The sequence below is a fragment of the Protopterus annectens genome, chromosome 1.part0 (genome assembly GCF_019279795.1).
Source record: "Protopterus annectens isolate FY-2018-M chromosome 1.part0, PAN1.0, whole genome shotgun sequence".
NCBI classification, from domain to species: domain Eukaryota; kingdom Metazoa; phylum Chordata; order Ceratodontiformes; family Protopteridae; genus Protopterus; species Protopterus annectens.
Window position 1 is genome coordinate 649,832,693 of NC_056725.1, and position 27,404 is coordinate 649,860,096.

A 27,404-nucleotide genomic window follows, 5' to 3' on the forward strand; every position below is an offset into this window, starting at 1 on the left:
GCAGCATGACATAATCACAGGCCACTACATAACAACCACTGACAGCATGTCATATGGACAAAGCCTGGTATGTAGGTGGAGGACAGAGGCCGGAACATAGTCCCATATGTGAAATAGTGCTGCCATTCACATGGCAAGTTGCTGGTGGTACAGGATAGTCTGCAACATACCCTTAGTCAGGAATATGAAGTCAGAAACACAAATGGATGTGGCCATGTACTGATAGCACTCAACACACACACTGCCAGTGATATATCTGACACAAGACCTGTGTGGTGGACTGGCAAAACATAACAGGCACAAATCTGGCCATCAAGTGGATAGACACACAGTTGAGAGCTATGCAGACAGACTCCAGCCCCTGTTAAACTAGTATGAACACACAAACACTGTAACACTGGTGCTATACAATGCATACAACAACACTACTCACACTCTGTTTGTGGTTCTGGAACCTCACACAAATATAATATGGCCTGAATGTGCAAGTTCTTTTGTAGGAGTTATTGCTACCTGCTGTCTGTAACACTGCTGCCCACACACAGGAAGGATGTCCACCATACAGGAAAGGTAAAGGAACCACACTCACATGATGTAGGAATTTATAGTAGTGGGTTGCATTGACAGTGGTAATTGGAAGTACTACACAGCATGCTGCATGCAGGTAGCAAGTGGAGGACACTGATTGGTGCAGAGGCCCATCACCTGATCATGTGTATCATCTACAAAAGCCATGCTGCAATCTATTCCAAGCAGCTCAATCCATTTACTGGAGAGAGAGAGAGAGAGAGAGAGAAAACAGATCCACAACCAAAACCACAACCAAAACAGAAACAAAGGAAGCAGGCTAAGGCCATATGGAATGAGAAAAAGAAAACACCTACAAGGACACCATCCACAACAGACCTCATTCCCACAACAGGTATGTGAAGTATATATACTTGTAATTGACTGTAGTACTTGGTCCATAATATTGGGGTAGATGATGTGGAAGGATTTATATGTGCCATCAGGTGTTGCTGTTGTAATGATGTTCAGCTGAACAACTACTATGGACAATAGAGTCTGTCCTGTGGGTAGTGGGCCATACCTGTCAACTGTGCAGAGCAGCACTGACTGACAAGATGTAAGCCAACATTCTGTGTGTTCTATAATGGAAAGGATGTATATTACTGTGGCCAATAGCTGGCAGTGGAAGTAATGCCATAATGATGGACACGTGGGTTCCAGAGCCCACCACCTGCAAGACACTCAGGTTAACATGTATTGTATCATGCTGAAATGCCATTGGTGTGTAATAGGATTACCTGCAATCTGGCCCTATATATACCCTCCTAATGTTAGGCTGTGTCCATATGTGGCACTTGTCTGTGTTGTAGCAAGGCAGAACAGTGCAGCTGTGCAGGAAGGAGAGTTAGAGATTGTGGACCTGATGTCTGAATGTACCCTGTATATAGGTATGTATATGTATATATATATATATATATATATATATATATATATATATATATATATATATATATATATCTACATGTATGTCTACAGATATATAGATACCCATATGTAGACATATATATATATATATATATATATATATATATATATATATATATATAAACACATATATACAACATAATATATATCTACACATATATATATATATATATATATATATATATATATATATATATATGTGTGTGTGTGTGTGTATATCTACATATATACAAACACACACACACATATATGTATGTAAATACATGTCCTCTATATTACCACCACAGTGCTGCATGCTATGTGTGAGGGAACAGCACACATAGCAATACACACAGATATATACAGCTGTAAGTGTGTGCAACACGGACGGGTATGTCACATGTGAACCCCTTGTTGGGACCACATTGCCCTTGTCTCTGAAGTAGGGAATGGGAATAAGGGGAAGGATAGCAGATATATTTGTGGAGGTGGTTCGGGTTGGTAGATATAGAAGACAGCCTACAGGGGTGGTATATGACACATGTGGTGGGTAAACATCCTGGATGGTGTGTGGTCTGCGATGTGAAAGCCCCATGAGCACCCATATGGAAACAGTGGGAAAAGGCCCCCACCCATTGTTACTCACAACAGCAGTCCATGGCCCTGAAGGTGCCTGGCCTGGAGGCTGAGCAGGAGGAGCATGTGGACCCTGTGATTGTGTACTGGGTGCCTCAAGGTGCTGTAGCACATCCTACAAGTGTCTGTGGAGCCACCTATGGAACATACCCTGAACCTGACCTCAGGTGACAGGATCATGTCTGTGTGTGTCTCCAGGGGGGAACAACATCCCCTGAGGTGGTTCCATCTGAAGGTAGTGCTGGACCAGTAGATGAGAAGGTCCCAGGGTGGCCACATGTGATGTGGCCTGGTAAAATGGCCAGATAAGGTGGGAGAGATGGTTCTGCTGGCAACTATTCCCTAAACATGCTATTGTGTCACTGTTATAGAACATATGTGGGTAGTAATAGTCCACACAATCCCGAAACATATTTAACAGCATGCATAGATATCCCCAATAACACAGAATGACAAATGTGCAGCAATCACATAGCAAGCATACTGCATGCATATATGGAACCATAGTAGCCCTGACAATGGCATGCAGGTGAAATAGTCTGTAACAGGCCAGCAATGATAGTGTCCACACAGGGAACATGGCTATAAACACATAGCACAAAGTGTGGTACAATACAATATATGTCCCAATGGTAGGTAAGCTGTAGCCATACCGATTGAGTTGTGTGAACAGTTTGTTGTCGCTGATATGGTGGGGGGTGACAGAGATGTGTATTAAGAACTATGGTAACCCTGCTGTGTGAGTTGCTCAGACCTGTTTCCATCTTTATGTCTTTCAGGCAAGATGTTCCATGGCCATTTACCTGGGTATTCAGTAGCAGAAAATGAGGTAGTCTTGAACCACCTAATACAGCACTATCTGGTTCTGTTCAACAGGGCTGCCCATGAGCAGCAGGAGCAGACCTCCCTGTGGAACGATCTAGTCCACAGGGTCAGTGATGTCAGCCTGCATAACTGCAGTTATGAGCAGGTCCGGCATCATTGTTCTGACCTGCTTCACAATGCCCACCAGCATGATGCTGCAGTCCAGGGGGATCACCTCACAACAGGGGGGGGGTCATGCCATCCACCCCCTCGACACATGTTGAGGAGTTCCTCGCCAGCCTCATGGCACCTGCTCACCCACACACCCAACAACTGGCAGAGACCATTGTGGAGTTGGGTGCTACCCATACAACAGCTGAGGAGCATGCAGGTAAGACCACAGGGCCCATCAGTAGATCCACTGTTGCATATGCATCTGCATCTGTACAGGTAGATCATGCATATGTGAAATGTCATAAATATAGTCTGTTGCTGCGTAGTAGTAATAAACCGATGTGCATAAGCGGTAGTATTGTGGACTTGTACTGTTGCTGTACTGTAATACTGCACCCACCCTGTAGCAATGCCACAGCTGTGGCCACTGACATCACATCTCTCACACTCTTATGTAGGTCCCTCTGGTATACCACCAAGGCAGCAGCCTGTAGCTAGTGAGTATGGTTTATGTTCATGCTTGCCAGTACACTGGGTATGTAATGCCTATGGTATATTACATGCACACATCTAGCACACCTACCCATAATGCATGCCGTACATGTTCACGTATTGTTGCTGTTAAATGCACTGCATCTCAGTGGCGACCATGATGGGGTATCTGAAGGGTATGTCAGACACCTGCAAGATAACTAACATCCTGTCATTAGGAAATGTGTCCACAGGGATGAACATAATGGTGGGACACATGGCTTACAGCAGGGACATTTGTGAAACATCACCCTTATACAGTGCAATAACAGTGTATATACCAGTATTACAATGGCAACTGTTACAGATCTACACTATGGCATAACATGATACTGTGGTCTACATTATTAGCTGGGACTAGGCTGTTACAAGTGGTGTTCAGTGTATGGGACACTGCACGCTGTCACACATGGGTAGGCCATACTTGTCAAGCATCTGCCAAAAGGCTGAAGGTGGGGATGGGGTGTCAGCATGACACACCAGTTCACTGCAGCAGGGATCCTAAGGATGTTAAGAATGGCTGTATCTGCACACAGTCAGGTTCAGGAACTGTGGAAGATGCAACTCTACCCCCACAGCAATAGTGACGTCAGTGTGTGAACACCAAGGGATGTGCATACGAGTAGACCTTGCAATCATGCAGAGTTGGGGGCCATGTGTAGGGCAGACTGACCGTATACTGGCAAATGCAGATGGCCCATGCTAATATACCCCTGTCAGGAATAGTGACTGCTGTAGTACACATAACAATAGGTACAACAAACCATCATGATAAGGGCATGCACACATATGCATGCATGGAGTATATGCATCATGGTCAGCATCTGCACACCTAACACATTTCCTAGACACTGCATGTGAATGTACCTGACATATGTCACATATCAGGCGCATGTACTGTTAATATATGCAGTGATATGGTCCCATACCAGGTCAAGGAAGAGTGCGTCATATCAATAAGGGTGTGTAAACTCCCCATAGTCATGGTACAGTCTGACGGTTTTCAGTGTTAATAGTACTGGACTGGTCATACATGCACTGCTGGTGTTGAAATCTGTAAACCAGACATCAGGCATTTACAAATGACATCTGTCCACATATCATCCCAGGTATGTGTCGCTGAAACACATAGAGGTTGTGAGCATTAGAACAGACATAACTGACACAGTAATACACATTCAGCAATGATTTGTACACCTGTGAGGTTTGGTGCACAGTACATGACAGGGTGCAGAACAGGTGCACAGCAATACTGTGTACATGGGTGCAGTGTTTTCCAGGAGAAGGGGCATCACCTACTAACACAGCCCATGCATCACACACATGTATACTGTTGCTAGCATGGATTGACTATAGCTGCACTGCATGCTGTTGAGTACCATATGTTATGCATGTTGACAGATGGGTAATGGGAGGACTGTGTGTGCTATTTTTGTGGAACTGCACCTGTATGTGTGTGTGTGTGTGGGGGGGTTATTTTGTCTGTAAGTGCAATCTGCAAAATGGAGGGGGGTTGATGCATGTAGGATGTCTGTGTGCATGTGTGTGTGTTTGTGTGGGTGTCCATGTATGCACATTTGTGATTGTGGGGTTGTTCATATCGCAGTACTTCCCTTTAGGATCGTGCAGTACATGAACATGGACTGACACATGAGACATCAGGAATACTTGTCTGAAATGCAATCACAGGACAGCTGATAGTATAATAAGGTCTGTAGCATGGAACATGCATTGGGAGGGAAAGTAGACACCAATTATACCCTTAATATTGCAATCAGCAGAGAGGTGATTGACTACCCACATATGCAGCACAACATATGCATTGGGGAATTACTAGACAACACCAGGGAGTGTATCCATATATAACTGTTGTCCACATGATAGGTTGATTGAGCAGCAGATCAGGCATGTACTGTGCAATACTTACACATGACATGATAGTGCATGACATTATGGAGTGAAAGTAGTAGCCTCTAACATATAGGGGCCATGCGCATGATGTCTGGGCATACACAGGGTGAATACTGGATGACAGTAGTGAGGCCACGTAAAACCTACTCCACTCAAGTCAGGGAGGTAATGGACTAACAGTTCTTGTGTTGTGATCACTCGTCTAGGCATTTAAAAGAATGATACGTTAATGAGTGGTATTAATGAGTATATGTTACCAAGTGTGATGCAGAATGGGGAACTTGTGTGAATAAACGTGGGACTGTCTGTAAAATCAGGGACAGGTAGGTATTAAGGTGGAATGTGTGTGTGTGTGTGTGTGTGTGTGTGTGTGTGTGTGTGTGTGTGTGTGTGTGTACTGTTATGCACTGTCGTACAGGTCTTAAAGTGCATTTCTTGTTTTCCCCCACAGGTAGCGAGGTGGGTCAAGGTTCCTCCTGCATGCAATCTGATGTTGGTGTCCATACAGACACCAAAGATGATAGTACTGTTGAGGCACAGGTGGAGTTGTCAGGAGCGAAAACGACACCATCATTTGACATTGCCCTCTTAGCCACCCCAACCCCGCACACAATTACAGAGCCTATATATACCCCATCACCAGTGGCCATAGCAGAGGGACAGTTGGTGGCTGTTTGCAGTACACAGGAGAGTGTGGTATCTATGCCTACTGTGTCTGGTAACAGCAGGCATAGTCAGATGTATGGCAGGGCACCACATAGGCAGATGTACCGGAGTGCTCATTGTAGGGTCGCTGGTCAACATGACCCTGGCAGAAGCATCACAACTGGTACCACCAAGTGCATGTTTCAGACTGTCATGGGGGTGCAGGCACATATAGAACTGTACACCAGACAGGGCCTGAGGCTGCAGAGGACTGCTCTCACATCTGCAAGTGACAACCTCTATGAACTGTCTGCTGCCCTCCGTGATTATACCGAGGTCATGGATAGACAGTTGGGTGAGATGGTGGGCCTCATCGACCGTGGTTTGTCCGTGCTTGAACATGTGGTGGGAGTGCGGCAATGGCCTTGTGGACGTAGGCCAGCAACACCAACAGCTGGCAGTTGACATGGACGTGCTAGGACACCAAGGTGCTCCTGTAGTGGCAGTACCAGCCCCAGCACTGCAAGAGGGGTACTGTCCACAGCACACCACAGTAGGCCATGTGCATATGGCCCTGGCCAGTCCCAGGAGGCACCTGGTTCCAGCAGACATCTGTCATCATTAGGGGAGAGTATCACATTGAGGCCTGTAACTGGACATGCCCGTGAAACCCTTGGCAGGCACAGTCCGCGTGTCCATGGCCAGAGGCAGTGAACTGTACACCCTGCCAAGTATGGTCTGCAGCCGTCCAAGAAACACCTGTATAGGGCAGCCACATGGCAGAAATGTGTGCATGCATACCCACACACTATCTGAACACACCTAGGGCAAACCCATAACTACACACACCACATCACCATGCCCATTTCAACTAATTACACCCCTCACCCACACACATGGTGTCAAAGTATGGTCCACCCTCGGTCTCTGGCAAACCAACAACACACCCTGTGCATATGATGAAACTTGTGCCACATCCCTGTCATCAATAACATCAATACAGGGATAGGCTAATATGATTCTGATGCATACGGTGACTGTACTACAGTGTACCAATGTACTGCAGTGCAACATGTTTTCAGGGGTAATGTTCAATGCATACATGTCAGGTAGTGTAACTGTCCAGCCATGATGCATTATAGCTATTAGTAACACTGAGTGATTGTGGTCTTCATAATTTTATCCATTTGTGTCATAGGTGTACGTGTGTCAGCAGGAGGATGGTCTGCAGTCATATTCCACAAGAGGTATGGCACTGTGGTTACACCATGTTTGTGACATATCTGGGGTACAGTTGAACACATGTCACAGGTTTGTATAACAGTTCTTGCCTGTACCACATGGACAAGTGACCCGCTGGGACATAATCAGCAAACTGATGTAGACCTATCCACATACTTGCACACTCGTACTTGGCAACACTGGGACTAGACCGCTACCTAGGTATGTCGTGCTACTGAAGTGTGTGGCTTTCACTGCACACACCACACAGCATTTAGGGTAAGGTGTGTTCCAGGTTACATGTTACATGCAGAACATCCCCAGACTAGTACAGTATGGTAATTGGGGATGCAATGGTTGTATATGGACAATACATAGTGTGACATACCATCATATACACATTAACAGAAACATTAAAGGCAGACACACATTCGAGAGACCTGGGCCTGTTGGTGCTAGCTAACTTGACAGTGCGTTCAATGTGTTACAGGTAGGCTGCACACAACACATGCATAACTAGACTTGATTGTGGTATCAGTTACCTGTATTGTTGATGGTGACAGTGGTCACCATATAGTGGTACTTGGGACATATACTGGGTGTACCATGGTGTAATGACAGTGTACTCAGCACCCACATCCCATAGTGGATATTGTAATCACTGGAACCCATGATGACACTCTGAAATACCCACCATCACACATTGCCCATGACTGCGATACAACCCATTGCATATCCCAACAATAGTACTACAGGGATATGTATCTAATGCATATGCCACAGGCATAGTAGGGTGTTGCATTGTCATGCCTCACCTATGGGTAGCAACAACACTATCCATACTACTGTGTGGCAATGCATATTGTAATAGGAGTATGTGGCCTTGGAATGTTGTACCCTACAGATATACAGACATGCACACATACACACACTTGCCAGAACTCAATGGGTATCCCATGCCTATCGACCCATTTGTACAACACTGTTGTGCTGGTACTGCAAGGGTCATGTAGCCGTTAGGGAGAGGAGCATAACAGGGTACATGTAATGTCCGATACAGTCAAATCTTACTATGGCAATAGGTGTTGCAGTGGTTGTGAAGGCCCTCATGGTATTCCCAACTACAGGTGTACTAACACACAGAGACTGCTATCCTCAGTAATGCACACGTACACATGTGTCAGTACTGGGGTGCATTTCTGCAGGTGGTCATAGGTGTGTACCTGACCATTGTCCATGGAGAGATGGGAAGTGTAGAGGATGTGTGTACAGTGGTATCATGCTACCTGCCATGTGCCAGCAGGCAATTGATTGAAAGACAGCACTGTAGTGACCCTCAAGGTAAATGTGACATGCATCAGCCAATCCTCTGGGTGCCTCCTGCAAATGGCAACTGAGGTGATCCAGTTGACATGTATGCAACATGTATTACAGCACATGGTTAGTGTCTGTGATGGAGACCTGTACCCTAGCATGTTCTGTTGACTGTGGTAGTGTAGTGGAGGTACCAGTGGTATGTGGTACATACAAAGTGTTGTGTCCTATCTGTGGCAGTTATAACACAGCTGGGCAGACATGTCAGTGTCAGTCAAGCATAGGTTGCCTGTATGTATCCAAGCTGGATACCTGCCATCTGCACATCTGTACAGGGACTGACAGACATCATCTTGGCAACTAGCTATGCACTAGGATGAATGTGTCAACAGACATCTGACAACATTGTGTATGCCATTACTACATGTTGGAAGCCCTCACTGACATGTGCTGTACAGACGGTAGTGTACAGTTACTTTCCACATGTAAGATCATTATCCAGTAGGGGATATATACTGTGACACAGCTCACACACCAGGTACATGACAGTGAGGCCTCAGATTCCAGCTACGCCTGCAGGTATGCTTGTTGTCAGTATTACATTTAGCACTCTACTCTTGCCTGGGAAAGCACTGTGAACAGTAGTACCACCATGATACACTACATGCCAGTGTGACGGAATGTAACCTGGGTTACTACCCTTGTATGTAACACATTCACATGGATAACAGTGCTGTACAGGTCTTATATACTTGTGTGTCCCAGATATGACACTCACACCCCTTGCTACTGTAATGACAGCACATAGATGCATGTATTATACATGGCATTACATACACTTATTAAAGATGCCATTACCCTGCTATGTTATCAGACTGGGATGTGAGCACTGGTTACCAGGGCTAAGCCATGCTTAGCTGGTGTCAGCATTGCTGCAATATAACAGCTAAGCAGATTTGCGCACTGGTAAGCGAAGCCTACACAGTGTAAGCACCCGAACATTTAACCATAGCTAAGCACCGCTTAGCTTCACGCAAACCCGTGCAAATGGACTTAAAGCTGCTCAAAACTGCCTTAACCACTCTGTATCCAACACCCTTTGTTTTACCCAGCAACAAAATACACAGCCCTTGCAGGTCTTGACCCCAGCACCCTGTACACTATAGTCACAACAGTTAACCACTACGCCATGACAGCTGTGAAGACATTCATTGTTTTTCCAATATATCTGTCACTACACATATTGAATAGTATTGAACAATTTCTTTGACTTCCACAATTGTGGAGTACTTGTTACTGATATTACTGTTGCATCACATATGTTGTTATATCTAAATATACACATAGCTACATACGGAGAGATAGATCTAGGAAGGTATACACAACCGTGATGTTTACACATGGCAGGAATATGGATATATACATATATCCATGTGTAGATATATATCTACATGTACATACACATATATATTCATGCATATGTATGTCTACACATCTGTATAGTGCATAATATATATGGCCATTTGTATATCTGTGTATGTGTGTGTGTGTGTGTGTGTGTGTGTGTGTGTATATATATATATATATATATATATATATATATATATATATAAATATATGTATGCACATCCTATGTGCACAGATATACCTATGTATGGTGATATATATGTAGATATCTATGACTATATGTGCATACATATCTAATCAGATATACCTATTTATGTCAAAATATATGTAGAAATCCATAACTATATGTGCATATATATCTATATATCTGTATATGTGTAGACATATATTGCTGTGTATATATTTGAGTGTTTATATATGTATATATATATATATATATATATATATATATATATATATATATATATGTATATCCATATATGTATGTAGATATGTATATGTGTATATATCTATATATCTATATATATATATATATATATATATATATATATATATATATATATATATATATATATATTATATATATATATATATATATATATGTACATATATGTTTACCATATGTCCAGAACACGGAGTGGAGTTCTACCTCAGCACCAATGGTGAATACTACAATAAACCTTGTGTGGTTGCGGTTATCTGCCTTCGAGTGAATCTTTTTGGTGATTCATTTTTGTTTTATTCAGTTGAGTCTCCTTTTATCGGTTGTCAGCACCAATAGTCCCAACCTCTTAGTGCAAGGGGAAGTCATTTATGTATTGCAGGTATATAAGTAGACTGTTGCTACTGTAACAGGGGATGTCTTTACAGACATGTTGTGTGTGGGAGGATACATCTGCTTTTGACATGTGCGCCATTGGCTACCGACAGACATCCTAAGGACATCATAATACAGTGCACTGCTAGCACAGTAATGATCCCATGGACTACAACAGAGATATGACCAATATATGTGGACAGTCTGGCACTCTGTGGTCAGTCCAGAGCTGTGCACAAATCCCCTTCATGTGAGACATGTGGACCATGCCTCACAATGTGGATGTTAATAGCCATGTACATGGGTATATCATGTAAATACTGGACTACATATGCCCGCACAGTTTATGCATTCACACATGCCTGTCTGTCCTGACACATAATACCTGGTGGTGCAGAGGTCACATGGCCACATACTACCCAGCAGTTAGTGACATACATCTATACAGAATCTCACAGCTTTGACAGAAATACACAAAAGTTATGGTGGCCTGGCAGTAGTATGTCTTGCAAATAACTGGACATAACAGCACACTGGGTACACTAGGCTGCTAGGCATGTCACAGAGCACTGTGCAAACTACAGGCAGACTGTCACAACACTGGACTACATTTTGTATGGGGGAATACACATGTACCTGCAAATATAGCAGGTTCTACACGCATGTCACAGCACAGAGTAATAGACACCTGTGAGAAAGTGCATACCCACAACCAATGTGAACACAGCCACATATATGCAAGCTTAATATGACACTATATAGACTGTCTGATAAACACCATCCTCATATATGTCACTCATACACTAACCCTACATACACTGGGTCATGACACAGTGTGGTGCAATGCCTTTCTGTGGTATGGGACACTAGTGTGTTTGGCCCTACAGACATGTGAGCCAATAGGATACCATACACTGGAGCAGCATATAACATCAGATAAAAAAGGACCAAGAACAATGGCTCTACCACAGTCTGTGCACAGTCCAAGGTACGTATGCACAATACACATACTGTTGACAGTCAACATAAGCACACAGACCCCAGTACTGTACACACAACCGCAAAATTCCCAAGTTATGTCCTCAGAAATAACCCCTACTACACATAACTTGTCTAGCAGTCTGATATCTGACTATCTTGTTATCAGGTATGATGTCAATAAATAATGGTGTACAGAACATATGCACCTCTTACTGCATGACAGATGTACAAAGGTTGACTGACTTGCGGCTGGAGCTACAAACACTGGGCCAGTATTGGCATGTTGCTGTGATAACCTCATACATTTACTGGTGTACCAGGGTTTGTTGTGACATATGTCCTATGAGGGGCATGAAGTCAGTAGCTCTCATGGCTGTCACCATGTATTGACTGCAGTCCTCACACTATGCTTTTGCAGTTCTCAGATAAGTGTTCTGTGAGTAACACAAGAAACAAAAGGCTCCACACACACTGCCCAGTCTGCAGATAACCCTACAGATGGGTGTTTCCTCAAACACATAACACTGTCATGACAGGTATTAAATCATGTAGACCAGCCATAACCACACATTCCCTGTTAAACTGACATTACTCCAAATGTAGAAGAGCAACACTTACATTCTGTAGTCATGTCTGGCACATCCCCTCCTGTCTGTTGGCCTGTTTCCACAGTGTATGTTGTTAGAGGTAAATCCCATTACCATCTATGATGCTGTTTGCCAAACACCAAATTGAGGTCCTGCTCACAGTGAATGGAAAGGCCTAACACCAACATGATGTTCCTAGATATTGGACTGTGTTTCCATGCAATTGGATATGGGAATGTTACCACAGCTGTTCCACATGCAATCAGCTAGAGGGGGACTGTAATTTGTGCAGAGGCCAGCAGCTGATCATGAGCATCGCTTACAAAACACAAGCTGCTGACTAAGCAAAGCAGGTGTACTTCTCCACATACACCAGAGAGGGAGTGAGAGTGACACACAGAGACAAAGCAAGTCAGAGAGGAGGTGGTAGTGTAAAACCTAAGCATGTTTGTGTTACACACCTACCAGTACAGTGTTTCAACCCCCTGACTGACTATGTATTACTATCACATGTCTATGCAGTTATTGCAAGCCCCACATAGCTTACATGCTGGGTAGCTCTCCAAAGGTATATCTGATGGTGAGTGACATCTGCAACAGTGATAGAGTAGCGATAAGGTAGATGTAGTACACGTGTCTGTCCACATGAACAGATGTCAATGTCAACACAGCCACACTCTCTCAGGGACTCACACACATTGACACAGTTGGCAGGGTCAGGAATAGACTTCCTAACTAGCTAGTTTGCTACAATACAGTAATGCGCAGGTATCACATGCACCACAGGGATTATCCAGATGATATATGGGCAAAGTGTATGTGAAGGTGTCTGACATCAGACAGAATGCTTCAGTAGGCCAATGGGAGTTGTAGTTAGTGTGAATGTGGTCAAAAGCATCATACTCCACACACACACAGACACAGGGTGTCAGTACTGACATGCATGGGTGCATTGCTTCACAGGTGTGTAATGGTTGACTGTGCCAGAAGGCTGTACAAGGCTACGTGAAGGGTATACCTTGGCATCAGGCCACATGACAATGCTCTGCAGTGTGGCTCAGGGGTGTAGTGCCCTGGATTGGCCCACACAGGTGGGTATTGTATTCACCATCCAGTTACCTGGGTTACTATTGTGTTTAGCCAGTGTTATGCAATGCTTGCCATGTATGTGTTCTATAGTCCATGACATGGACGGTGTCTGGGATGAAAACATGTCCCACATGCATGTTCAGTGACATGTGGAACTGTACCTGGGGTGTCTGGCCCATGTTGTGTACACAGATTGTTATCATCAGATGTTATCATCAGATGTGCCAGTCCTGGCCTCATGTGATGGGAACTGGTAATGGACACCAGGTTGACCCTGCACATACATTGATAGCATGATACAGGTATTCCCTTATGTCAGTGGCATCTGTCCATACAGGGCATGTGTTTAAGGCATGGTATGTCCTTTGTGGGTCACATTTGATGGCACCACAGTTGTTGCAGACATCCAGTGGGGAACATAGTGATGGGTGAGGGTACCATGCCCTTTGTAGTCCACTGCAATCACACCATGGAAACTACCTGTGGGAAATATGCAGGGTGCTTCAAACAAAGTGGTGGTTGCTTAGGCAAGTGTGTTTGTGTATAAGATATGGGTTGAGAGCATTCTCTGGGTAGTACAAGGGTTGCCTTCTTTGTTCACCAGGCCTTGATGTCACATGTAGGGATGTAGGGTATGGATTGGCACCCCAGCCTCTCAGCTATTTGACATCTGTTATCTTTGTATGGTGGACATTGTGAAATATAATAGGCCCACCATATGAAAAATTTGCAAAACCCACTCCACAATGAGTCCAGTTGTTACACACTCATAGCCACCACCCCACAGGATACGAATAACACACACACACACACACACACACACACACACACACACACACACACACACACACACAGTTGCCAAGTCTGGGATTAAAACTTCTACCTAACTAGTTTATCACACTACAGCATTACGCAGTTATAGGACACACCACAGCGATTACTGGACTTCTCCTTCCCCAAAGGTGTATTTCACTGGGAATTACATCAGCAGGCTTGCCACAGAAGGGCAGTGGAGGTTGTATTGATTGTGAATGGCCTCAAAAGCATTGCTTCCTACACAGACAAATAAACACACACACAAACACCAAACTTGCCAGCTCTGGGAATAGAACCCCTACTGAACTACTATACCACACTACAGCATTACACTGTTATAGGATGCACCATGAAGATTAATGGACTGTTGCATCCCCAAAGGTGTATTTCACTGGAAATGACATCAAAAGGCTTGCCAAAGAAGGGCAGTGGATGTTGTATTGACTGTGAATGGCCTCAGAAGCATTGCTCCCTACACAGACAAACAGTCACACTTGCCATGTCTGGGAATAAAACTCCTACCTAATTAGTTTGTCACATTACAGTATTACACAGTTACAGGACGCACCACAGAGATTATTGGGCTACTCCTTCCCCAAAGGTGCATTTCAAAGTTAATGACATCAGCAGGCTTGTCAAAGTAGGGCATTTGAATTGTAGTGAGTGTGACTAGCCCAGAAAGCATTGATCCCTACACAGACAAATGCATACGCACAATTGCCATGTCTTGGATTAGACCCTCTACCTAAGTAATTTATCACACTACAGCATTATACAGTTAAAGGACACACCACAGAGATTAATGGGCTACTCTTTCTCCAAAGGTGTATTTCAGAGTGAATGACATCAGCAGGCTTGTCAAAGTAAAACATTTGAATTGTAGTGAGTGTGACTAGCCTAAAAAGCATTGATCCCTACATAGACACACACACAGTTTCCACATTCGGGATTAGAACTCCTACCTAAAGAGTTTGTCATACTACAGCATTACACAGTTATAGGACACGCCACAGAGATTACTAAGCTATTCTTTCCCCAAAGGTGTATTTCAAAGTGAATGACATCAGCCGTCTTGCCAAAGTAGGGCATTTGAATTGTAGTGAGTGTGACTAGCCTAAAAAGCATTGATCCCTACACAGACAAACACACACACAGTTGCCACATATGGAATCAGAACTCCTAACTAACTAGTTTATCACACTACACAGTTATAGGACACACCACAGGGATTACTGGACTAGCCCTTTCACAAAGGTGTATTTCACAGTGACTGACATCAGCAGGGTTGCCATAGTAGGGCTATGGGGAAGGCAGTGTGTGTGCATGGGCCATAACCCATTCATCTAGATGTAGACACACCACACTCAGGCACACACAGGTTTATATTCCACAGGTACGTGTATACAACTGCTAGATGACTACTGCCTTGTACAGTCATGTTGCACAGTTAGCACTAGCACCACAGAGTCTATAATGCTGAGGGATTCCAGAGGCTAATTTCTATGGTGATTGACATTTACACATCATCTGGTTGTAGCCATTTGACTGTGTGCTGGGTGGAACTGGCCTCATGATGGAAGGCTCTTTGTCACTGTCACCCTCTTCCACACATCTATGTATGTGTACGTTTGACATATTATAGTGTGTTGTCCTTGGATATATGTGTGTATTCCTATCCAATGTGTGTGCGAAGCTTGACTGGTGTATACTGAAGAGTGTATGCACTAACACTGCAACTGTCAGATATTTATAGTCCACTGTTGTTGCCAGACATTGGCTTCATTTCTTTAAGTGTGTGAACATGCTCAGTATGACCTTTCAGTATTTTGTTGTTTGACATTGCCTTCATTTCTCTAAGTGTGGGAGTAAGCACAGTATGCCCTTCTGTATTGAATGTGTGGATCCAATCCAGATAGATTGTACTCCAGTGCAGACTTTTCTGTTCTACGCCTATAGCTAGCAAACTCTTTCTGCAGAATATCCGTAGATCAGTTGGCAATATGGGGTCAAACTGGACAAGGAATAGTGGGCAATGTAGGTAATTATGTCTGTGCTGCTTCTGCTATATGGTCCTGGTGTTAGCAGAGAAGTTCAGGCATGTGTAGTGTTATACACTGTGATGTTGTATGTCCTCAAGTACTGTCAGGTAGACATGTTTGCTCACAGTGATGTCCTGGGGAACAGTATTGTGGTCAAATGCCTACATATTCCTGCAAATTAATGCCATTCTGGAGGGGGAGCTGCAGACACTTGCTGCTGAGTCTGTGTAACTGGTTCAGCAGCTTGGTACAGTGGTGGCAGAGGATCCCATACTTGTACTTCCATCAACATGACAGTATGGCCTTATCTTGCTGTGGCAATACCTCATAGCTCCACAGATTCACACAGGTTAACCAGAAGCAGAGGTCATAAGTCAAGACATTACCCCTATTGTGGTTTATGGGTAGGTTTTTAGCCACCCATTTTTGTGTTTGCAGCCAGGGATAGTATGTGCATACAGCTGTGTCCCGGATTTCGTACATTCCATGCTGCTCATGCTCCCACCCCCCCCGATACTCTTCCATACATTATACAAACATTCTCTGATACTTGAAATAAAATGCACCAAGTTAACACACAAACATATGTTTATTCAAACCAAAAATAGAAAAAAAAATGGTTAGCGCTTTCACAACTACATTAGATGCTTCATCAGATACAGTAGTTTAACATAATAAAGCTTATATAGAAGATGCAATAAAGTCAGCTGACAATCCAGTAGTCACATGTTCCAATGCTTATAAATGTGTAACATTAAATATACATAAATGTAAATATCCATAAAAACATAAATAAATATGCATTAATATACTAATAAACGGTTAAAACATTACTATAAATATACATAAAAGACTTAGTTAAAATTTTGAGTTTCTGACTTCATAATCTTCAGGAAAATATAATAATGCAAAATCTGTCATTCTAGCAGCTTTCTACCTTTACAGAAACAATATTTAAAATCTAAACAAAAGAATACAAACGACTCAGGGTAAAAAACAAGGTGCATAAAACAGATATGTAAAATGCTTAAAGAAATATAATTATATAATAATTCTTATGCTTCAATGGTCTGGCTTTTAAAAAAAGGTTTTAAGGAACTATTTCCATTCAAGCCAGGATATTTCTTAGCATTCAACTTAAGAACTTCAAGAAGTATGAGAGTTGACTAATAAAATCAGTGAAACTCTGTTATTTTCTTTTAGGAATAACAAGTCTCTAAAACAAAATTTATGTTATGGAGCAGAACCTAATAGATTTGATTTTCTACATGTGTTGGTACTTTTCCATGCAGACGTTGTACTGCATGTAAATATATTCATAGCAACAAGACATTTATTCATCCTCTACGTAAATTTACTATAACCAGTTATAGCTATGCTGATTGTAGGACTGCTAATGCTGTGTATTTTTGTTTCTGTCAAAAATGTTTTGCATATTATGTAGGAAAAACTAACAGGGTCCTGAAAGACAGGATCCTTGAATATGTTAGAGATATAAATACTTGTAAAGAAACAAGTGCACTGGCAAATCATGTTAGAAAAACTGACTCGTCTCATACTTTTAAGTTTTTTGTTATTCAACATGTCCTCTCAAATATACGGGGAGGTGACTTATTAAATACTACAGAAAGCATAGAACAAAAATGGATTCTTAAGTTGAATGCTGAGCAATATCTTGGCTTGAATGGAAATAGTTCCTTAAAACCTTTTTTTTTAAAGCCAGACCATTGAAGCATAAGAATTATTATATAATTATATTTCTTTAAGCATTATACGTATCTGTTTTATGCACCTTGTTTTTACCCTGAGTCGTTCGTATTCTTTTTGTTTAGATTTTAAATATTGTTTCTATAAAAGTAGAAAGTTGCTAGAATGACAGATTTTGCATTATTATATTTTCTGAAGGATATGAAGTCAGAAACACAAGTCTTTTATATATAGTTATAGTAATGTTTTAACCATTTATTAATATATTAATGCATATTTATTTATGTTTTTATGTATATTTACATTTACGTATATTTAATGATACACATTTACAAGCATTGGAACATGTGATTACTGGATTGTCAGCTGACTTTATTGCATCTTCTATATAAGCTTTATATGTTAAACTACTGTGTCTGATGAAGCAACTAGTGTAGTTGCGAAAGTGCTAACCATTTTTATTTTTCTATTTTTGGTTTGAATAAATGTATATTTGTGTGTTAACTTGGTGCATTTTATTTCATTTTACGTATCTGTTTTATGCACCTTGTTTTTACCCTGAGTCATTCGTATTCTTTTTGTTTGGATTCTCTGATACTTTCCCTATAGTTATTACCTCATCACAGCAGTGTATTGGTGCTGGTCCACAGTTCATGCAGTGAGACATGGTGGACATGTTACTATGGTTTGTCCACATGGCCTTGTATATGGGTTCTGTGGACTGTGTTATGTTGTTATTTGGGAGCCCATGACATAACATACATTGGCAGTGCGGGTGAGACGCAGGCCTTTGGCAGAGGACTGTAGGCCATTTGGTAATAATGCAGGCCAGCTGTAGCAGGCCATTGCATTCTGTCAGTCCTACAGTACCAGATTGCCCTACAGTATATTCCCCTGGGGTGACAGGGTAGGTGTGCTAGGTGTTCATGCCAATACTTTCTGTCAGTATTGATCAGGTTGTGTGGATGCTGGCAGAGTGCTGCTTACAACTAGGGACACACCTGCTTGGGACACCTGTACTGCATACTGCATTCTTTCGCTATTGCCATGCACAGGTGGGAGTTATATTGTACCCATTCCCAATAGCAGGGATAAGACTGGAGAGGTACCTGTGGGTGGTGGTTGGGTGAGCTGGGTGCTATGGACACTACTTGCATCTGACTCACAGATATACATGGGGCATTACACTTATGCTGGCTTGTGCAGGAACATCAGCTGTTTCTCAATACATCATTCCTATGACCTTTGTGATCTGCGAGTGTTCGGCCAGACGACATTGGTATTCCCTACTACAAGCCCAGATAATGTGCTGCAAACCTGTATGTACAATTCCAAGGGTGTGTCCGTTTCATGATTACACATTATACACTGTCTGTCTGGGGTACTTTCCTCTGTGCACTGCTTGTATATCTGGCCCAACCGTCATGCTATGTCCATCTTTCAGATGGTGACACATATTACCTCCATACATTTACAATGGCTTACTGGTAAAATGTGTTATACTGGGGAGCATTGTGTTTGGCACTGCAGTTGTGAGGACTTGGCTCTGTCATCGGCTGTACTGGGCAATGGCCACCAGGTCAAACCTCATCATGCATACATACTGACCACTCTCACACAATATGAAACACACACCAATCTAACACATGCACACCTGCATATTGTACAAATGCTACAATCTATCCTGCTACCTTGGCCACCTCAGGTAATCTGTGCTCCACTGGTATTATTCCTACGCTTACATGTTACTACATTTCTATGTTGGATTGGGGGGCACACCAGACTGTTACTACATTTCTACATAGGATTGGGGGAGCACACCTGACTGTTACTACATTTCTACATAGGATTGGGGGGGGGCACACCTGACACTTGTAAACATTTGATATGACTGTACTGGCATGTCAGGTACTCCATTTCATTCTGTATTCTAACTTATCATGCTGACTAGAGGCATATCAGTGTACTACAGGTCTTAGGTTTCATTGACCTACATATCACTTTCTGACTTCTTACCCTTCAGAACTAACATCCTACTGCCTGACCTGATGCAGTCTGTCTGTGTAGGCCTGGGGGGAGGTCACCCATAGCCATTATTCAGAGGCCTTAGCACAGCCTTTGTTTGTGTTTGTCTAGACCTGTCCTGCTGGCTGAGACTGTTCTTGAGTATGTGAACCTCCCTAACTGGCATGTGTGTGTCATATGGACACACATGTGGCCCAGCACATTTCCTGCAGTGAGTTTATTCACCATGTGTAGTACTTGCTACTGTGGTGACACCAGTATTTGTTACAGATCACATGCTGCTACTAGAGGTGTCTACTATCTGTTGGCATCCCATTCAGCCACCCGATTCCCTTGCATGCTCACACCAATACTGTAGATACAAGTAACAACACATACTACTCCATTCATCAATTGGTAAGAAGAGTGACTTACCTTGTGGGTGTGCCAGTATTGAGGAGGGTTCTGGAGGGCTGCCTATGTCGGATGCACATAATACACTCTCTATACATGGTTGAGCACAGGTAGTGTCATGTTTGGAATCCCTTTTACTGTATGTGCGAGTCAGAGGAGGTGTCATTCCCTGGGTGCCTACTGTGTCAGTGTATATGCTATGCATTGTCTCTTTGCCAAAGCCAGGGCATACTGAGCATGCCTCATGCTGCCTACTGAGACAGGCTCAGGTTGTTCCTCATCTGAGTCACTCTGTGCCTGTGTAGGCCTTGGCAATGGGGGGGGGGGTGGCCCTGCCCCGTGCTGTTCCTGATGCAGCTGTTTCCACAGGATCATATTGTGTAGCATGGCACATACAATGACAATTTGAGTACATGTAGCTGGTGAGTACTGCAAGGCTCCACCGGATGTGTCCAGGCACCGGAACTGTGACTTGAGCATCCCAAACACATGCTATATTATAATTCTGGTCTGTGCATGTGCCATTATTCCATGTGAACATTATGGAGTTCTTGTTTGGGTGTGTGTGCATTTCTGATGGGTGTCGTCAGCCATGGCTCCAGTGCATAACCAGCATCCACCACTAGGTGACTGTAAGGGCTGTCCCCATTGGCAAATCTCTGGTACAGCTGTGTCAGATGCCAGATGTGGGAATCGTGATAGCTTCCAGGGCAGCCAGCATACACATTCACTGTAATGCCCTGGGCATTGCACACGACCTGGCAGTTGATGGAGGGGAAGCCCTTGTGGTTAATGTAGACCCTACCCAACTCACCGGGTGGTGCTTTGATGCATATGTGCATGCAGTCTATAGCACCTACTACCTCAGGGTATTCTGCTATTTGGTGGAAGAGATGCATATTGCTGGCCAATGCCTCATGGGTGTTGGGGACATATACGTGCTCACCGGCATGTGCTGACATGGCATCCAGGAACTGGTGGAGTACCCTGGATGCTGATGCTTGTGAGATCTCCATGATATCTTCAGTTGGCCTTTGGAAGATACCTGTGGCTAGTATTCTTAGGCCTACACATACCTTGGTATCCACTCGGATGGGTTCCCCTCTGTTAGTTCTGTGTGTCATGTGTGGCCGGCACAGCTTAACACTTTGCTGTAGAAGGTCCCTGTCCACCCTACAGTGCTCCACTATCTCCAGCTCATGTAGCCCCTGGCAGGTTACCCTGGGTCTGTACACTCTTCTCTGTCTCCCCACTGTGGGTTGGTTGACAGCATTCTCATCCTCATCACCCTCAGCCTCTTCCACGTGTTGATGTATGATAGCTACTGCAGCCCCTATCATTTTGCTGTTTTTATTTGTTAAAATTTCCCCACTTGTATACACCGGTGGTGTAGAGTATATGGGAAAATCCAGAGGGAAAGGTGTTTGCATAGCTTATACTAGTGTTCTGGGCTGTGCTGGTCTGCTGTCTGTGTAATTGGCTATTTCTGATACATTTCACCTGCCAGCTATGCTAGTTCTTCTTGATTACCTTCCTACTACTGTTTTCCCTTCCCATTGCCTTCCTATTTAAGCCCGGTGTGCGCCCCACAAACACAGTGCTGAAATGTGCACAGAGCTGCTATTTCCTGGTTTACTTTTTTTTGTGGTGCACACACCTGCTTAGGCAATGTAAAGAGTGTTAGGCAGCCTCAGACACACTCTGCTAAGCTAAGGGCAAACCCGAGCACAGGGCTCCAATCCACTTACAGTATGCCTGACACACACCCCTATGATGTCAGCTAACTCCTAGGCTTACACCAAGCTATTCCTGCACTTACACTGTTGGATGCTGACTAGTATTGAGGAGAAAATTGGGATTCAGTATCATTCTCCTCATTTGCATAGGATTGCCTGCTAATGCATAGTTACAGGTCCCACACTGAGCCTCCCCCCTTAGCAACCACTATTCACTGGCCATGTTGTCTTTTGCCTGCCATTGAGTATAATGGCAAAATAGTGATTTTGGTTAGAATGCTATTTTAGGTTTTTTTTTATTTTTGGACAAATCCCATTTGCACGCCGCTGCCCTAGCTAAAAAAAATAGAAGTTTTTTTTTTTTAAACTGTTTTCCATGCCAGTGGCCATATATTTGGCCACTGGCATGCTTTACATGTTATATACACCCTTTATTTGGAGCTGTTTGCAGTTTTGTAGTTTGCAAAAATGTACTCAGTTACTAACCGAGTACATTTCTGAAGATTACACTAGTCCTGCACGGCCATCTGCCAGCTTCCTGGATCACAAATTCACCACATTTGCATGGTTTTCACTGCAAATGGGGTAATTTGCATACAGGAGCTGCATCCATGCAGGAATAGTGCAGGAGTGCTCAAGTACGTCCCTGCAGCTTATTCCTGGATCGCATGGCGGACATATTGCCTCCTGGAGCTCCTGCACTGTTCTTGCACACACCGTGCAGGGCTTGCTAAATCTGGGGGAGTGTCATTGATGAATAGTTGTGTAAATATTTTTTTCATAAGTTGAAGTAAAACAATAACAAAAAATCTGTAGAAATGGTGCTAATTGTTCACATTCTGTCCCAGTTTTTTGATTTGCCACATTACTGACATATCTTTCTGTCTAGAGCTGTTAGTGAAATGTAACACATGCTTTCTGATACCTCTTACAGCTGTGTCTTCATTTTTTTCTTACTTTTATTTCATTCAGATAAGCCACGGTGCATCTCTACCAGTACTGAGTGACAAATACCAGTTCCCATCCTTTGTGCGGACCTTTCAGAATAATTACTTCCAGCCATATGGACTTGCTCAGTTGATTATGCACTATGATTGGACATGGGTAGGGATACTTGCTTCTGACAATGACTTTGGAATAACTGGAAGCCAACAGCTTAAAGACAAATTGACAAAATCTGGTTTCTGTGTGCAATTTTATGAACTTCTTCCCTCCCAAATAACAAAGGACAAACTTGTATCAACTGTTCAAATGATAACGAGATCAACAGCTACAGTTATAATAATTTATGCTTTTGTGACTCAGGTGATTCCCTTAATGGAAGAAATTATTATGCAAAATGTCACTGGTAAAGTTTGGATTGGAAGTTCCAGTTGGATTGCAACTATCTCTACAAGAAAAACAATCTGGAAAACATTGAATGGTACAGTTGGACTTATGACATATAAAAATCACATTCCAGGACTAAAAGAGTATTTTTATAGGATACATCCTTCTAGATATCCAAATAACATACTTATGAAAGAATTTTGGGAAGTAGCATTCCACTGTAAATGGACAGGAAATGACAGCATTAGAATGACTAACTACAAAGCAGACACTGAAAAAACAGTGTCCTGCACAGGACAAGAGACGCTTGCAGCCCTAGATGGAAATGTGTTTAATGTGGATAGTTTTGTAACAACATCCACAATGTACAATGCCATCAATTCACTGGCCCATGCATTACATAACCTGCAGTCTTGTAACCCAGGAGAAGGACCATTCAGTAATGGAACCTGTGGCAGTATTAATCCTCTGCTACCATGGCAAGTAAGAATAAGACCACAAAACATGTTTTTAATTACCCTTTTTACTCCACATCTAGCACCTCATTTATTACTTTTCATAATGCAAGTGCTTATTGCAATAGTTATAATCAAATGACATATTTGTTTAGCCCACTACAGTTTGTATTGAAGCTATACAGAAGCATGAAATGATGTTGTAAATCACATAACATGAAAACATGGGAAATACAGTTTCAAAGCTAGAAACAATGTGATAGGACATTGATGGGTACACACACACACACACACACACACACACACACACACACACACACACACACACACACACACACACACGGAAACTGACAAGCAAAACTGGGCAAATCTGGAGGGCATTTTGTAACAGAATAGCATTAGTATTCTACATGTACTCTGTCTCGAGGACTGAGATGGTTCTAACACATTTAAATTTACCTGCTCCCTCCCCAAAGACATTTTCAACCTTACAGACTTGCAATTAGATCATCATAGTTGTTCTATTTTAGAATAAGGTCTCAATTTTATACCAGCCCAAAATGTGTCTGCTGCTGATGATCTCTCTCTCTCTCTCTCTCTCTCTCTATATATATATATATATAAATGTTGATATATTTAACTTTGTTCAGTGGCACTGTTGTTGGCCTGCATAGTGTCGACACCAAATGATCAACATTATGCACATCAACAGGCTACTATACAGGGTGAATGAAAAAAAACCTTTAAACAAAAAACAAAAGAAAACCTTGCTTTTTTTTCCAGGGGGAAGTACACCCCCCCCCCGTGGGGAGCTTCATTTGTGCAGGTGGTAAGTGTCCCTGCACCTTCTATGTTGGGACCTGGGCCCCATACTCCCTGCTATTTAAATATACTAACTCTGAAATTGCAACATTCTTGGGGAATGGGCATATTCTCCAACCCAAAGAGTCGTCTGATCTGTTATTTTTGTTGACAGGTATCGTCCATCTATTTAGTTGGCCAAATTGTGTCAACTAAACAGATGTTGACCAAAGCACTATTCAACAAAAGTAAAAAAGTAAGGAAACGTGTGTATAATATATATATATATATATATATATATATATATATATATATATATATATATATATATATATATATATGTGTGTGTGTGTGTGTGTGTGTGTGTGTGTGTATATATATATATATATATATATATATATATATATATATATATATATATATAGTGAGAGAGAGAGAGAGAGAGAGAGAGAGAGATTCACTTTATAATCTCAAAATACTGAAATATGGAATTTGAGTATCTCGAGACCATGAAGTCGAAAATCCACGTAACTGAAATCACAAAACCACGAAACCCAAACCCCTGAAACCACAAAACCACAAAAAGACACAGCACACAATACGCAACACATCCAAACACAAACACACACCTCCCGACACTGTACAAAAAGCAATACAACACACACACAACTAAACAAACACACACACCTACCCTTACTATATGCAGGGGGGAAAGCCTCCCCCTGTACCTCCATTTAGGGAGCTGTGCCCCACACACACACCCCTACTAATATATACTAACTCCAAGGTCGCACTACACTCCATAACACAGATAACCCAGCACCACACATTCGAAAAACCAACTGAAAGAAATACACTTGGTAATAAATCTTCCTTAAAGCTTCCCAGCACTTTCAACCCTCCTTTACATTTTGGACTACGGACTTTTGAGTCAATTTGTGAGGTTGATTTAAGATACCTGAGTAGGTTGGGTGGATCTCATGATTCCTTCCCTAAATCTAACGTCACCAAAGAACAGAAGGTGGCCCTTTCGGACTTGAAAGCCTTATCTATTCGTCTCACTAAGCCTGATAAAGGGGGAGGTCTTGTTGTCTTCGACAACAATATGTATATTGATAAGATGTTAGCAGTTTTAGACTCTCCTGCTTACTCCCTATCTTCACTCAATGAAATGAACTTGGCGTATAAAAGGATTCGAGGCTACCTGAGAGATTTGTTCCTATCAGGGATTATCGACCTGGATTTGTACAACTTTTTGGACATCACCTTTCCCAAAGTGCCCGTTATGTTTGGAATACCCAAAATACATAAAGACCTTGGTAATCCACCTATGCAAGCCTTGGTGGATGGTAAACTGTCCAAGACACACCCGTGTGCCAGGTTAATTGATGAAATTCTATCTAAATACATCAAGAAGATTCCGGTCATCTGTAAAGATTCATGGTCCTTTTTAAGTAACATCAACAATACCATTTATGAGGATTCTAACAACTTCCTCACTATTGATGTTGTGGACTTATACACCTCAATCCCCCACCAAGAGGCTATAGAATGGTCAGAACTAAAGTTAATTGAATTACAGGCTATTCCTAATGAGATTAGGATAGTTACTGAATTATTAGATCTTGTACTGAGTTCTAATTTTTTTATTTTCAACAACGAGTACTACCTTCAAAAACAGGGGGTAGCCATGGGATCCCCGTGTGGTGCAAGCGTAGCAAATTTATTTATGGCTTATTGGGAAAGTAAATTCCTTCTTTCAAATCCAATTTTCAAGAAATAGCTACGCTTGTACACACGTTATTTAGATGATATTTTCATCCTTTTTAATGGGGATTCCCATGAAGTAGCTATTTTAATTGCTTATATGAACCAAACTACCCCTTTTTTGAAATTTACCTACCAATTTTCAGGTGAGATAATAGATTATCTTGATGTTCAAATCAAGAAAGATATAAATGGACAAAGATATCTGTCTTCAGTATTCCGTAAACCTACTTTTTGTAATTCAGTACTCTACTTTACTAGCTCGCACCCTTTTAAACAAAAGCGTGTAATAGTTAAGGGTCAATTGGTGAGGGCTGTTCGGATGTGTAATACATCCGAATCATTTCAAAGTGAGGTTCAATTTTTGAAGAACCAGTTTCTCAGTAGAGGTTATCCGGAGACCCTTATAGATGATATTATTCTTGAAATTGAGTTCAAACGGTCCACAGGTTTGTATAAACCTTTATTGGATGAATTTAAAGTTAATTCAGGCAATAATGAATTGGCACCTTTTAGTCCACCTGCTACTTTTTTTGACCAACGGTGGTGAACTCGATTTTCCTGCTTCTACTATTACTATTTCAGATAAGGCCAAGTTCGCTACTAGTTTTATAACCACGTTCAGTGGTGATTCTAGACAAGTTTCTGAAGTTATTTGGAAGAATTGGTATTTCATCAGCAGTGATTCATACCTATTAGAAAAACTAGGCCATTTTCCAAAAATTGTTTTCAGAAAGGGTAAAAAT